Here is a 5,216-nt window from a genome sequence, read left to right on the forward strand (position 1 = left end):
ACCCTTATAAGATTAATTTCCAGTTTGGTACCAAAGTTAGTTTGCTTGATGGTAACTTGGTTCCTGATGTGAAACCACAATACACACCTTTGTCATTATTGACAACCACTGGATTCGATACTGATTATTTAGTTGGTAACTTAATATTTTTTGTTTTTCTACCATTCATATATTTTAGTTATCAACAATTATTTCGTCATTTTATGTTAGACTTCTATTATTTTTTATTTAGATGTATTGGGATTACTGGTCGGAGTGGGTACTGAAAGAGAATTACAAGTTGATGGAAAGACTACAAAATTAAATGTCACTGCAATAGAAGCTGATGGGTATTTTATTTCTATGATATACTACATACCTTTTTATTTCTGTTTAAATAATGATTTGACATAACATTTATTGAATGTTTAGGTTTCGAATAGAATGTACTTTGTTTGGTATTTATGTCGATGAACTGAATGTATTTCTTTCAAGTGGAGAAGTACAAAATTGTGCTATAAGTATAGAATTTGCGAAAGTCAAAACTTTTCAAGGTAAACTTCTGTGACTTCTTTTACTTTTGTTATATTACAATTTTTATTACCATGGTACTTTCACATACACTATGTTTTTAAATTTAGATAAGGTTCAACTTCAAAATTGCAAGTTCTGCACTAGGATTAAGTACAATGTTAACTTCAAGGAGGCATCTGAACTTAAATCAAGGTAATGTTCAATTTGTTATTCATTTATTGCAATACTTTCTAATTTTTTAGTTAATCCATTTTTTTAACTTTAATTTGTATTGCCCAGGATGATTGAGAACAATGAATCTCCCTCTCAAGGATTAACGCAACTGTCTCAGACTTCCAAACATACTGTGGAAGAAGACTTTTTAACTCTTACACCTAGGACGACTATTCAAGGTCTTAAAGATTGTAAAGAGGTTAGAATGACTTCTAAATTATTTCATGTAATTTCGTTGTTGTCAATACCTTTTTTCATTAATCTTTTATATATTCAAAGGTTGCAACTTTCATATTGTTTGGAACCATTAACCATATCTTGGATGAGGATGACTGGTGGTATACGGCTTGTGTTTGCAACAAAGCTGTTTATCCAGATTCAAAGATGTTCTTTTGCGAGAAGTGTAACAAGCATGTTATAAAAGTCTTTCCAAGGTTAACTTTAACTTTATTAAACTTAATGCCAATTTACATATATGATTATAATTTACACTTTTGGAATTAATACTTTTATATATTTTACAGATATAGGATTAAGGTTCGAGTTATTGACTCATCCGATTCCACGACATTTGTTCTGTTTGATAGGGATGCAACCACCCTTTTCAAAAAAACCTGTGCTGATATGTTAGAGTCTCATGATAAGGTATACTCTTGAATATATCAACTTATATATATACAGTAATAAGCACAGTGCGATATATCTCTCTGAATATGATTTTAAATTACTTTGTTATCGTAGATGAATGGTTGTGGGAATTTTCCTAAGGAGTTTGAAGAATTAGTTAATAAAAGTCTGTTGTTTAAAGTTGAAAGTAGGAACGATCAAACTTTCAAACTTGAACAATCTTTCAGAGTGAAGAAAGTATGTCTTGATGATGATATAATTGAGAAGTTCAATGATTCTTCGTTGAAATCTGTGGTAATATATAACTTTAAATATACAGTTTACATTTTACAATTTTCATATATTTAACTTCTTAATCATTTATTTTTCTTAACCTTCTTAAAGGATGTTTATGCTGGCAATGGTGAGTTTAGCAGAGAAAAACAGCGTGTAGTCAATGAGTCTACTGTTGATATTGTCGAGGTATACAAATTTAATAAATTTTATTTTTTGTTAATGACGTATTATTTTATTAATTCTATTTGTTTTTAAACTGTACTATAGGATTTATTAGTCAGATTTACCAAAGAAACAATTGAGTGTGCATCCCAATCTGCTGACTTAATCAAAGATACTGCTACGAATGAGGATGGTAACACTTCACTTAAGAGAGAATCTGCAAAGAAGACCTTATCACTTGAATCCATCGAAGAAGACACTGTTCCACTGAAGCTGCTAAAAAGAAATATTAAGAAGGAAAAAATAGTCAAACAATAGATGATTTTAGTTTTAATATTTGAAGACAATTTCTTTTATGTCTGACAATTTGGGACTGTAATATGTGTACGCATGGTTATGTCTTCAATTTCCTTTAAACTATAACTTTAATGTTTAAATTTGATTATAACTATATTATGCTTTTATTATGGTTTTATTTGTTAGAAATTGTATAATTTTATTTCTTCCATCCGCTGGTTTGTAAAATATTGTTGACATTTTTCAATTATTGTCAACAAACTTGACTGCCAGCTACATCAAAACGTTTTAAAAGTGATATTATGTTTTACCATCAATTATTTATCAATTATTTTTTATAATAAAAAAATAACTTTTATCAAAAACTTATTTAGAAATTCAAATTTATTAGTTATATTTATTTTCATAAATGCATCATATATTTTTCTTAAACAATCGAATTTAGAAATTCTCATTTCTTATTTACATTGGTTTTCATAAATAATATATATTTGGCAAACTAATTAAATGTTGTCACATTTTAAGTTATGGCAACAGAATTGGCTGCCATACACAAATTTGAATCATTTTTCTTTGTAATGGTTACCAAGTTTATTAAATAAATTTCATTCTCATTCTCATATATCTAAAAAACAAAGATTTAATATATCATAAATTTACAACCAATTATTATATATTAACTTACTACGTCAATTTCGATTCCATTTGTCTTAATATAATATATAGATATATATATTAATATTTATCTCTATATATTATATATATATGGATTTTGGTTGTTACTTTATTGTAAAAATAAGTCTTGATTTTATTATATATTATATTATATTATGATATTATTATATTTTTAAAATATTTTATAACGTAATATTTTATATTGTCATTTTAATGGTCTTCCCGTTTTCCAAAGTAATAATTACATTACTGTTTTGAAATCTATTTGTAATCGTCCCGTCTTTTCATGGGGGATTTTTCCTCTATAAATGTTGATCTTCATTCTACCATCAGAACCACACTTGAAGATAAGTTTCGTCATATTTTCCATTTTTACTACTCTATTTCTACTTCCATTCTGAAAGTCCTACCAAATGGAGAACAACTTCAACCAAGAACAAGTTGTTAATAGAATGAGTAGGTACCAGTTCTGTATTATCCACCTTGAGGATGAGGTACGTCTTTGGTATATTTTTATATACAATTTTGGTTTTACAAAAATTCTTCTACTCTTCTTATTTTTTTTCACGGATTTGAAATTATATTATCATTTTTTCTTCAACTAATCTATGTCGTTGTTCAAATAAATTATATCCTTGGAGGTTGTTGGGTTTGTGGATCGTGCATTCGCCATTCTTTATGATCACGATCTTCAACGTCAATGGACTTTAACAGATGAAGAAGGCAATAGACATGTCGTCACTTATAACAAGAATTTACAGAAACCAATGGTAATAGGAGGATGGAATGATTTAAGGGAATTTTATGAACTACACGATAACCACAGTATTTATTTTGGATATGTTGGTCATTCTTGCTTCCACATCACTGTTTTTCCAAGTAAATACAAACCTTTATCTATTGGACGTTTTCTTAAAAGACTTGAAGCAGATGAACCACTTTTCAATGGACCGAAGTTGCATTTTTGCATATTTCTGAATCCAAACCAATGCCATGCTAGCCATCTGGTGAGATTCATTTCATTTATATTTATATTAATGTATTTTAATTTTTTAAAAAAATTTAATCGATATCTTAAACTGATAAATAATTTTTATTGATTTCTTTAATTACATGCTATGTGTTAGGATTTGCCTTCTGATTTTGGCAATTATCTTCGTCAAGGAAGATTTAAATGCATTCTTCTTCATAGACCGCGCGAAATAGTGAAGTGCAAACTACTCTTTAGAAATCATCCAAAAAAGTCTAACAAAATAGGAAGTGGGTGGAAGGAATTTTGTACTGCTCATGGATTTGATCAACCTATTGACTTGGTGTTTGAAGTTGATGAGATGAAAAACAATCAGAATGTCAAAGTGCTTACATATTGTAATCTTTAATTTACAGTTTCTTTTATGGTGTTATTTGAAACTTTTTATTATAATTAGTTTTGTTTTCATGTCTGCTACTTAGGTAGTTTTCAAGCTACAAGTTCATATATATTCAGCAATGCATATGTATTGTTCTATTTTGTTATTAATGAAATTTCTTTGCACATTGTCTCAAATTCTATGAATTCCAATCAAAAGTTTATTCTTAATCTTTAATTCATCGACTCTAATTCATACATACTAGAATTTAATTTAACATATTCAAATGAGTTATAATTAAACATAATTAAATATGTTATAAGTAAACATACATGTATGGATATATCTTGGTTTAGTATGTTATAAGTAAACATACATGTATGGATACATGTTATAATTTTGCAGACATCATGAAAAAAGAATGGCACATACTTGGTATGAAACTGTACTTTTTGTTCTACTATATATAGTACTGCATAAAAAAGACGTGTTGTAGTACCAACATAAAAAGCAGATTTTTTGTTCCCTGTAAGAACAAATTACCAGTGCAGAAAGGGCTTTCTGCCTCGGTTATTTTCCACATTCTGCCTCGGGTCTGGAACCGAGGCATATTGGGGCGAGGCCAAAAGGTACATCTTTTGGCCTCGGTTATCACCCGAAGCCATAGACCCAGTTTTTTGCCCCGGTCTTGGTAAGAACCGAGGCATATTCCTTTACTCGTCATTTCCACACGCTGCTCCTCATCACATCCTTCACCTGCAATTCATTCGCAATTTAAAAAATGTTTACTTTTTGTACCAATTCATTCATGTTTTTCGATCCAAAATTATACCACAATAATTTGCAAATGAAAGTAATTAAGATACTGATCCTAGAAACTGATATGAAGAAGAATATTGCAGCTATTGGCATAGAAAGATTAACATGTAGATGATGCAGAAGCAAAAAAAGCAACCTGAGGCTGAGAAAATTGTCAAAGGCTACTTGGAATAGCAGTTGGAAGGGCCATGTACGGCCATTGTAGGGCCATGTACGGTGACATTCAATCTCTCTCAGCCTCCTACCCCACGCTCCATTTCAACACCATTGCTGATTGCTACAGCC

The 5,216-nt window shown here is 29.6% G+C and overlaps 1 long non-coding RNA gene across 1 annotated transcript; it reads left to right on the plus strand.

Moving 5' to 3' along the window:
* The first annotated feature begins 898 nt into the window (after nt 1–898).
* Nucleotides 899–1,292, plus strand: LOC114167534. Its single transcript, XR_003600253.1, has 3 exons — nt 899–925; nt 1,006–1,160; nt 1,251–1,292. It is a non-coding gene; the product is annotated as an uncharacterized LOC114167534 (long non-coding RNA).
* Nucleotides 1,293–5,216: the final 3,924 nt, after the last annotated feature.

Source organism: Vigna unguiculata, chromosome 10 (genome assembly GCF_004118075.2).
Source record: "Vigna unguiculata cultivar IT97K-499-35 chromosome 10, ASM411807v1, whole genome shotgun sequence".
Lineage (NCBI taxonomy): Eukaryota > Viridiplantae > Streptophyta > Magnoliopsida > Fabales > Fabaceae > Vigna > Vigna unguiculata.